The sequence below is a fragment of the Neovison vison genome, chromosome 7 (genome assembly GCF_020171115.1).
Source record: "Neovison vison isolate M4711 chromosome 7, ASM_NN_V1, whole genome shotgun sequence".
In the NCBI taxonomy this organism is placed as follows: domain Eukaryota; kingdom Metazoa; phylum Chordata; class Mammalia; order Carnivora; family Mustelidae; genus Neogale; species Neogale vison.
In genome coordinates this window covers 27,924,205-27,934,789 of record NC_058097.1, presented here as the reverse complement: position 1 = coordinate 27,934,789, position 10,585 = coordinate 27,924,205, and positions in this window count along the sequence as shown.

Here is a 10,585-nt window from a genome sequence, read left to right as displayed (position 1 = left end):
GTTGGTCTTTCTTCCTTCCCTGGGTCGCTTGTCCTCTTCCTTCCCTCCTGCTGCCTGCAGTCACCTCCCAGATATAACCACCCGGGGCCAAATCTGCGTCACAGGCTGGGAAAGCAAACTATGATGGTTTAAGCCTTGATCTTCGGCAACTATGAAAAGCCCACATTTCTTGGGAGGTTGGAGCCACGGTCTTTCTTTTTTCTTTACTTTTTTTTTTTAAGATTTTATTTATTTATTAGACAGAGATCACAAGTAGGCAGAGAGGCAGGCAGAGAGAGAGAGAGAGGGGGGAAGCAGGCTCCCTGCTGAGCAGAGAGCCCGATGCGGGGCTCGATCCCAGGACTCCAAGATCATGACCTGAGCCGAAGGCAGAAGCTTTAACCCACTGAGCCACCCAGAGGCCCCAGCCACAGTCTTTCTGAGAAACCCCGAGGTGGGGGTACATATCCCACCCATCTATCCTTCCTGTCCCCTGTCACCCCTCCCTCCTGGCCACCACCCTGCTCCTTCATTCCCCAGAGCTACTGCCCTGTCTCTAGGCTCTTCACCCAGGAGTGGACACCACCATTTCCCGGTTCCTCAAAGCATGCTTCATGCCAAGATGGCAGTGTTTGACCAGACACGGTGAGATCTCGAGGCTTTGAGGAGGGAATCCAAGTGCAGAAAACCAACACTCCAAACTGGCATCCATGCTTCTTCTCTCAGGAGGTCCTTCTGCACTTACGGAACTTTCTGGGCACAGGTGCCGCAGTGGGCTGGTTCTCTCCCTCTCAGGGGGGCCTGCAACTCCCGGCATTCTCCTCGGGAGCCCGGAGGGAGGAGGAGCACTCCCCCTCCCCGCTGAAAGTCACCCGGGCTGCCGATGGGAGCCGCTGGCTCATTTAGGGGTTCATCCCTTGCAGCCTGGGCCAGACCATCCCATGAGTCCCCACAGTTCTCCCAAACCTGGCTCTTGTCCTTTAGAGAAGGTCAGGGAATGCTGCTCCCAGCTGAGTGCCGTTCCTTCCAGAGGCCCTCCTCCAGCATGAGGGAGAGACAAGATGTGGCCAACAGACTCTTGATGTGTGTGCTTGGAGAAGGGGCTGCTGGATGGGGAAGCCTTCTGCTCCTGTAATCTTGTGAGAAAATGCCTAAAAGCAAGAGTCAGCAACTTCACTTCTTCAGTATTTAGGGGGAAAACAGTCAGTCTACCAGGGTGAGATCTTGTCGGGCAACACCCATTTCTGTGGACCTCTCTCAACCGTGACCCTCTGTGTTTGTGTTTCCTCACTGGTTCATCCTAAGAACAATGGGGCTCACTTTGCATCGGTGAGATCAGGAATAGCCAAAATGTGGACGCCTGGGTGGCTCAGTCAGTTAAGCATCTGTCTTTGGCTCAAATCATGACCTCAGTGCCCTGGGATCGAGCCCCGAGTTGGGCTCCTTGCTCGGCAGGGGGTCTGCTTCTCCCTCTCCCTCTGCCCTCCCCCCATCCATGCCCTCGCTCTCTCTTGCTCTCTCTCAAATAAATAAATAAAATCTTAAAAAAAAAAAAAGAATAGTTAATGTGCTCCCACTTAGAGCAAAGAGTGGGTCAGGCCCAAGGAGAAAGGCCACCCCCCTCCCAGCCTCAGCTCACAGAAACTGCTGTTTGCCCCCAAAATGATAGAGGCCACACTTCCATGACACCCCTTCCTCCTCTGGCAGCATAAAGAGCCTGCTGGCAGATCTGGGTTTGTCCCCCGTCCCCAGCTTATAAATGTGGAAAATCTACCTGTTGCCAAGTACTCCCAAGGTTGGCCTGGGTTGCTCTGGGCATCCCCCCACCGGGGGCAGAGGCCCCAGCCTGGGCTGGGTGTCGCCACACCTGCTAGGCCACTCCGGCCTGGCTTTTCAGGAATCAGGGTGTGCTGAGCTGGGTTAGCCCTGTCTGCCTTCACCACCCTGGAACACGGGGCCAGGCCCTGAGCTGGACGGTCGTCCTCCCCAGAGGGGCATCACGCTGGGGTCTCACTCTGGTTTTGCTGTCTGCCTTACTTTTTCTCAATTGCTTCTCCACTTCACCCCGGCATGATATGAAACACACATTAAAACTCTCAAGTCTGGGTACCTGGGTGGCTCAGTGGGTTAAGCTTCTGCCTTCGGCTTGGGTCATGATCTTAGGGTCTTGGGATCGAGCCCCGCATCGGGCTCTCTGCTCAGCAGGGAGCCTGCTTCCCCCCCTCTCTCTCTGACTGCTGTTCTGCCTACTTGTGATATCTGTCTGTCAAATAAATAAATAAAATTTTTTTAAAAAACCCAAACTCTCAAGTCCTTTAAGGGTAATAATAACAATGATTTTATCAGATCTCTTGCACGAGTTTGGAACTGAGATCCAAGCAGACGCTAAGTTCTGTGGCGTGCTCAGTCTGTGATTTTTTTCTCGCTTCCCACGTGGGAGAAGTGCAAACTCGAACCCACCTCTTGGCCAAGGACGGTTTGGAGAAGAGAGGGTCGGTATGGTGCCTGCACTCAGAGAAAGGGACCTCATTCAAAGCCAATCACACAAGGTGGATGCAGGTTTAGCAGACAAAGGCAGCGGGGCGGGGAGGGTCACGCAGAGGGCATGGCATGTGCGAAGACCAGGAGGGCCAAAGGCACTTGACCTGGTCAGGAAACACACAGCAATGCTCACGTGGCAGGAGTGCCGGTGGAGGGCTAGCAGTGGCTAGGGAGGTGGACATGCATGGACAGCCCTCGGTCCACTTGCAAAGGAAAACACAACCACCACAGAGGCCGCATGGGGACCAGAGAGGCAGAAGTGCCAGGACAGGGACTGCAAACTCAGCTGAAAGCTAAGTGAGTTGGGCCGACAAGAAGGAAGGGGTCTGGGGTCGACTGGAAAGCTCATGCCTTCTCCAGAACTCAGGGTGGCCAGACAGAGCTTCCTGAAACAGGTAGCTCCTCCCACCATGGACCCTGATGGCTGGTCGATGCCACAGCTGCTTTAGTGACCCTCGGCACCTGTGTGAGTGATCACAACCGGTTAGAGCCTGTCCTCCGCTGGAGATGACAGGCGGGTCTCCCCGAGGCAGTGAAGCTGTGCGAATGTTTCGTGTTTCACTGTGATGCAATCGATACAAACCAGATCAACGCGACCTGAGAAAGTCAATGACTGGGGAGGGGAAGAGCTGTGTCCCCACGGCCTCTTGGGCAATTAGCCTTGATGTTCCTGGCAGCCGCTGAATTCCAAAGGCGATTCTGGGAGTTGTGATTTGGAATCAAGTCTCTTAATACTTAAAGGCAGCTGGGCTGGATGCCTGGCCCCGAGAACAGAGAATCCAAGGTGGGGGTGGGGGGTGGGGAGAGGGTGGTGTTGGGGGTGGGGAGGCAGACTCATTATCCCCGTCCTCCGACATCTGCTGGGTTGTTGTCTAGAAGCATGGAGTCACCTTCCTTTGTGTGGCTCCATGGGCTAAATTCAGGGCCTTAACCAAAGCTTAACCAAAGGACTCCTGAAGAACCAGCGTGGTCTGAAGGGGGAGTTCGTTGCCTTTACAAGAAGTAAGCACTCCATCATGGGAGGCATGCAAGCACGCTAAACGGCCAGAGCTTAGGGGTGACACAGTGGAAAGGGAATGCTGCTTTTGGATGAACTCTGGAGTCCCGTCCCCCCCACCCCGCCCCATCCTAGAAATCTTGTGATTTATCTTATGACATTCAGCTGATCTGCTTTATTTGGAGGTCTTGGTGTTATTTTAGAAAATATGCAGCAACTTCAGAATTCTCTTTCTACTCCGGAAATGGGACTTGGAGCCGTCGGCTCAGGAAGTGTGACAAGTGGAAGGCAACCTGCAGAACCATGGCACTTGGGAGAACAAGTGAGCAGGGGGTCATCGACAGCCTTCTCAGCCCGCGAAGAGCCAAAGCGTAAGCGGGCTCCTGAGAGACAGGACGGAGAATGGGCAGCCTGGACACGGGAGCCTGGAATTCATAAGAAGTCAAATGACTGAGTCACTAAGCTAATTTCAATGTCTGAACAGGAAAAAAAAAATTAAAAGAAAACGAAAAAGGAAAAGCAGACAATGGAAAAGTAATGAAAGTTTTGCAAAGACCCCAGGTGACCAAAACAACAGAAGTCGGGAAAATGTAATTACACACTGACATGAAGCCCTCGGTAGCAGTCAGCCCATCCTGCCCCCGGCCTGCCCTGCTCATCTGATTCTTACCCGGTCCCGGGCAGCCCCCTGCCCTATCCCAGGACATGACTAGATGGGCAGAGGGCCCCCCATTTGCTCAAAATTGTCCACTTGCTCCGGGTTGCAGCGCCCCTCATTTCACCACACACCCCTCCCTCTCAGTGAGGACGGAGATATCAGACACAAGTGAATATTGGCAATCATCTCACCCATTATACAGAAGGGAAAACTGAGGCCTGAGGAACGGACCCTGTGCCAAGTGCGATGGGGAGGACTGATGTGTGCAAGAGTCCATTCTTTCTCCTTCCTGAATTCACAGAGAAAGAAGTTCATGCCACTCAAGTTCCAGCGTGTCCTTTTGCTTTAAAGGACATTTTTCTCTGGGAATTAGTACAGGATTCTCTCCCACTCAATAACGGGCTTTGAGGAACAGAGATCTCTCCTGTTCCACAAACTGAAAGGCACCTTTTTGTTAACAGACGACGTACTTCAGAGCAGTCAACATCTGTGTTCTACCCTGTGCACCGGCCCGCCCGAAGCTTGGGCTCTCCCCACCCCACCCCAGACCCCCCCAGGGCTCCAAGGGTCCGCAGCCTTTGAAGCTGACCCTGTTTGTCCCACTTTGAAAGACAGGGAAGAGCCCCAAGATGGTTTCCCAGCAGGACTGGGCAAGGTGGGCAGTTCTCTGGGCCAGGACAGTCATATCTCTAAAGAACTAGAGAGAATGTAGTCTCTAAGGGTCTCTTGATGTTTTTTTCAGAATCGGACAGTGTCTCCAGACTGTTCTTGCCTGCATTCCTCAGGCTTCTCCTGCCTAGGAGGGGGTCTCAGCTGTTCTTCTTTACAGACCCTCGTCTCCCCTGGTGACTCCAGAACTTCTGGCCAGGTTCCACTTTGCACACGCTGGCCGGACAGACCCTTTGAATACAACCTCAGTCGTGCACTCCCCCTTTTCAGCCATCGGCAGTGGCTTCCTCCGTACATGCCGTCCTTCCCACGGTGGACAACAGGTGCCTTAAAATCAGGCCATTGCCTGCCTCCTCCCTTGCTCCCCACCATCTCCTCTGGAAGGCATTGCCTTTCCTGCTGTTCTGCCACTCCGACCTCTGCCGGTTCTTTCTCGGCCTGTCTCCCCTCCCTGCTCTCTGGAGGGCTGAGCCCGTCTCATCCTCCGTTCTCTCTTGGGAGGCCTGGAGAGGCTTCCCTGAGAGCCTTCCCAGCCCACGGCCCTCCCCAGGCTTTCTGAGTTAGCCCACACTCTGGTGTGGTTTTCAAGCCCTTGCCAGGATCCCCTGATATCTAATTTATTTGCTTAGTTAATGTGTTTTAGCCTTCAGCTTCTCCTTGATTTTAAGCAGGAGACTTTGCTGTCTTGTTTACCGCTGTAGTTCCGTGCCATAGCTCTGTCCCTGACATACTGTAGTTGCTCAGGAAGGGAGGGAGGGAGGTGGAGAGAAGAAAAAAAGGGCAGGTTGGTGGGTGACATAGAGGAAACCATCCATAATACAAAAAGGCAGCCTACGGAGTAGGAGAAAGTGTTTGCAAATGACGTACCTTAGAAAGGGTTAGTATCTAAAATATATAAAGAAATGGTACAACTCAACACCAAAAGTGCAAATAATCCAGTTAAAAATGGGCAGAAGACATGTAGAGACATTTTTCCAAAGAAGACTTCCAGATCATCAACAGACACATGAAAAAATGCTCAACATCACTCATCATCAGGGAAAAGCCGATCAAAACCACACTGAGATACACCTCCCACCGGTCAGGATGGCTAACATCACCAACGCAAGAAACAGCAGGGGCTGGCGAGGATGCGGAGAAAGGGGAGCCCTCCCGCACTGCTGGTGCACGTTGGTGCGGCCGCTCTAGAAAACAGTGCAGAGGGTCCTCCAAAAGTTAAAAATAGGGCTACCCTATTATGACCCAGGAATTCCACTTCAGGTATTTACCCAACAGATAAGAAAACACTAATCTGAAAAATACATGTACCCCATGTCTATTGCAGCACAGTGTACAATAGCCAAGATACAGAAGAAGCTCAATAAAGAAGTTGTGGCACACACACACCATGGACTATGACTCAGCCGTCAGAAAGAGGGAAATCTTGCCATTTGCAACATGGGGGGAGCTAGAGAGTAATTGGGCTAAGTGAAATCAGTCAGCTGAAGACAAATATCGTATGATTTCACTTGTATGTGGAATCCAAGAAAGAGAACAAAGAAAAAAAAAGACCAAAAAAAAATAATAATAACCCACCAATGAAACAAAACACCAGACGCTTAAGTACAGGGAACAAACTGGTGGTTTCAGAGGGTGATGGGGTCAAGAACACATTTATGATGATGGGCATTGAGTTCTGTATAGAAGTGCTGAATCCCTATATTTTATACCTGCAACTAATGTAACACATGATGTCAACCGGCATTTTTTTTAATTAAAGGGTCAACTATGGGCTTGAAGGCATTAGATGCAGCCATATTTGGGGGGAGGTTGTATGGGTTCCCTGGAGGTCAGCCTTGGGTCTTCTGCCGTCATGCAAATGCACAGCCCCCACTTGAGATCTGGTCACACATAACTAACTATGCATGGCAGATGTCGGCACGGGAGAGGTGGGACCTTGCTCCCAAAGATCAGGATAGACCTGATCTTTGGTGTTCCAGGGGACAGGACTCATGGGGGGTGGGCACAAGCTACCCCAAAGCAGCTGGCCAGCCAACTGCAGAGTCATATCTTCTAATCAAGAGTAACAATGACACTGGACAGCCTGCCTAAGGGATGGGGAGCAAGAGTTCTCCTCCACCTCGCCCCACCGTACCCCCATCCTGACCCTGGGGGTGCTGGAAAGAGCTAGAAGGGCTCATGTGTTAGGTAGAGGCTGGTAAGGACAGCCCTGGGCTGTCCCTGCCAAACCTCAGATTCTAGGACGCTCAGACGGGGTCCAGTCCCTGCTAACCCCCCAGCAGACTCTCAAAGCCATCCAGAGGGTGTTCAGCCTAGTCAGGAAAAAGTCAATTCCCTGGGGCTTTCACTTCTAACTTTGTTTGCAGATAGCGAGCCTTTTCCGTCCGGCTCCTCATCTCGATCCTTTCTGCCTGTAACAATCACATTATTTAATTTAGACGAGTGAAGTTACCTTAGATCAATTATACTTATTTTTCCTGTGTAATTTCTAAAGCTTAATCTCTCCATTCAGGCCCAGCCTGGGGGACAGGTTGTCTAGCAGAGTCCTAAACAATTTCAGCCCTTAATTCAATTGTACTTTTACTGAGGCCCTGGCGGCGAGCATAATTCTTTTATCCTTAAAATGTCTCATTAGCAATAATCTAATAGCACATATTAAAATATAGGTCACCGAGGTGGGCTGCCAAGTAGAAGACTTGTCATAACTTTGAAGGCCGGACAGCTGCCGTGTCCCCACAATGCCATACCGCTCCCATCCCAGGCTTCGCCCTAAAACAATTCAATGAAAACAGTTTACTTTCTGCAGTTCAAAGTCAAGAACTAACCTTGGCTAGGAAACGCAGTTGCTATCTGTCGCAGTGGGGTTGGGTGGAGGGAGATGTTTCTTGCCAGCTTGACGTAGTGGAAAAGATCTCTGGCCTCAGGCATTTTGAAGCCAAGGCCCTTGTCCCAGCTGGAACTTGAACTCGCTGACTGACCCGGTGGGGGTGGGGGTAGGGGGGCCTGGCTCTTAGCTCCCTGGACTCAGTGTTCATACCTGTAAAAGGGGAAGAGAGTGGAGTCAGAACCCATGTTTTCTCAACGCTGACACCCGTGCTCAGCTTGTCCTAGGATGCCCTCAGGGTTTTCCTTGAAATCAACTCACTCTTCTTAATTAAATACATTTGTTTTTAAAAGGAAGCTCAAGTATCAACATGGAAAAATCTCAAGAACATTTGCAGAAAGATTCGTGCAGAATGATGCCATTTGTATAAAATTGAAACATGCACAAAATGGTATTTTCTATTGTTTAGACAGGCACAGGGATTCTGGGCTATTAGAGGTCAAGGGAGTGGCTACTTTGGGAGATGGGAGGAGACAGACAGTAACTAGGGGAGGGACAGGGGGATTTCTGGGGCGCTGGTCATTTTTTGTAGTGGTCTGAGTAACGATTTTATGGACGTATTTATGAGGATTGATGCGTTTTTCTCAGTGTGTTAAGCCTTGCAGGCACACACAGAAAGACGGTTGATCTTGACCAACACTAATAGCCAAGCATGGATCAGAAGCATTACTGATCCAATCAACAGTCGACTAAGACATGTTTTGTATGGTATAGGTTTTCTAGACTGTGTTCTTACAATAAAGCAAGCTAGAGAAAAGAATGTGATTTTAAGAAAATTCTAAGGAAGAAAAAAATATTCACAGAACTGTACTACAAAATATCTGCAGGATGGGGCATCTGGGTGGCTCAGTCGGTTAAGTGTCTGCCTTTGGCTCAGGTCATGATCCCAGGGTCCTGAGATCAGCCCCGAATCAGGCTCCCTGCTCAGCGGGAAGCCTGCTTCTCCCTCTCCAACTCCCCCTGCTTGTGTCTCCTTCTGTCAAATAAATAAAATCTTAAAAAAAAAAATGAGGCTCAGAAATGTTTTAAAAACATCTTCAGGTATTGCAGTACTGGGTATTTACCCCAAAGATACAGATGTACTGAAAAGAAGGGCCATCTGTACCCCAATGTTCATAGCAGCAATGGCCACGGGCACCAAACTGTGGAAAGAACCAAGATTGCCCTTCAACGGACGAATGGATAAGGAAGATGTGGTCCATATACCCTATGGAGTATGATGCCTCCATCAGAAAGGATAAATACCCAACTTTTGTAGCAACATGGACAGGACTGGAAGAGATTATGCTGAGTGAAATAAGTCAAGCAGAGAGAGTCAATTATCATATGGTTTCACTTATTTGCAGAGCATAACAAATAACACGGAGGACATGGGGAGATGGAGAGGAGAAGGGAGTTGGAGGAAATTGGAAGGGGAGGTGACCATGAGAGACTATGGACTCTGAAAAACAATCCGAGGGTTTTGAAGGGGCAGGGGGTGGGAGGTTGGGGGAACCAGGTGGTGGGTATTAGAGAGGGCACGGATTGCATGGAACACTGGGTGTGGGGCAAAAACAATGAATTCTGTTACGCTGAAAAGAAATTTAAAAAAAAATCTGCAGGTAACTGGACCTGAAAATACAAATTTGTATTGTTAGAGGGTCAGCTATCAAGACACAACATTTTAGGAATACACATTTATAATTTTAGGCATATATGTGTATCTCTTTGTGTATAGACCCGTATGTATCTCTGTATCTCTGTATCTGTCTGTCTACCCAGTGAAAGCACAGATCCACGCTTGGGAATAATCAGCACTACGTGAGGACAGTGGTTGGCCAGGGAGGGAGGACAGAGACACACCTGGGGAGGAGTGCACAGGGACCTCAATCATACTGCTTGTGTTTTTGTCTCTTAAGCTAGTGAGCTGTTTGTTAGGCAATGTCTATCTTTTTACGAAAGGCTGAACTATTCCACAGTTTTGAAAATCTTTGAGTCAAGAGTCATGAATAATTCGAGAAACTTGAGATCATGATCATAAATGGAAAACCAAGGTCACTGACATAATTAGATGGTAAATGTAAAAGTAAAGTGAGAAGAAAATGCTGTCCTTCAATTGTATTGGACACTTTTTGGGCAAGTGGATGACCCCCCTCTCTTGCCCCCCCCAGCACCCCCCACCCTCCCGCCAAGCCAGTTTCCCTCTGGTGAAAGGGGGATCAGACCTATGAGACCAGACTGAAACTTGTTTCTTCAACAGTCAGGGTTAAAGGGACAGGGAAATCGAGGCAGACTCTCCCTCTATCTGATTCTAGGTCCCTTAAAGTGGGGCTGGTGCAGGCCTCAAGCACAGGCCCTCTCATGGACTAGCCCCGCTGCTTGGCTTTAGGAAGGGGTGGGGAGGCCCCTCTAAGCTCCAGCCTCTAAGTGTTTTGGGGATCTGGGAAGGGGGAGGGGAGTCCTGTTAGGAGTGGGGTGGACAGGGAGAAAAACAGGAGGGCCTATTATTAGCAGAATGTTTAGCCATGATTGGCGGAATTTGGAAAACCTTGAGGAAGAGCGTCCTCCACTCCCGTGGCCCCTTGCCCAGCCTCGTGACTGCTTGCAAAGCTGTTAGGCTGACAGGCCCCACACTGGGATTTGTTGCCACAGACCAGGGTAGCACGGACTCAGGCCTCAGAGGGTGGCGGAATCCATCCCTGACATAACTTTCCACACTTCCCTGTGCTTCTGTGAGCTGGATTGGAGGCCCCGCAGCAGGTGTTTTGGGCTCGGCCCTGCCCTTGAACTACACAGAAGTACAGGCTTCCCTCTCCCATGGATGTCCTCCCTTGAGGCCAGCGGCTCAGGCCCTCGCAAGTCCCTTCCCCGTCACCTC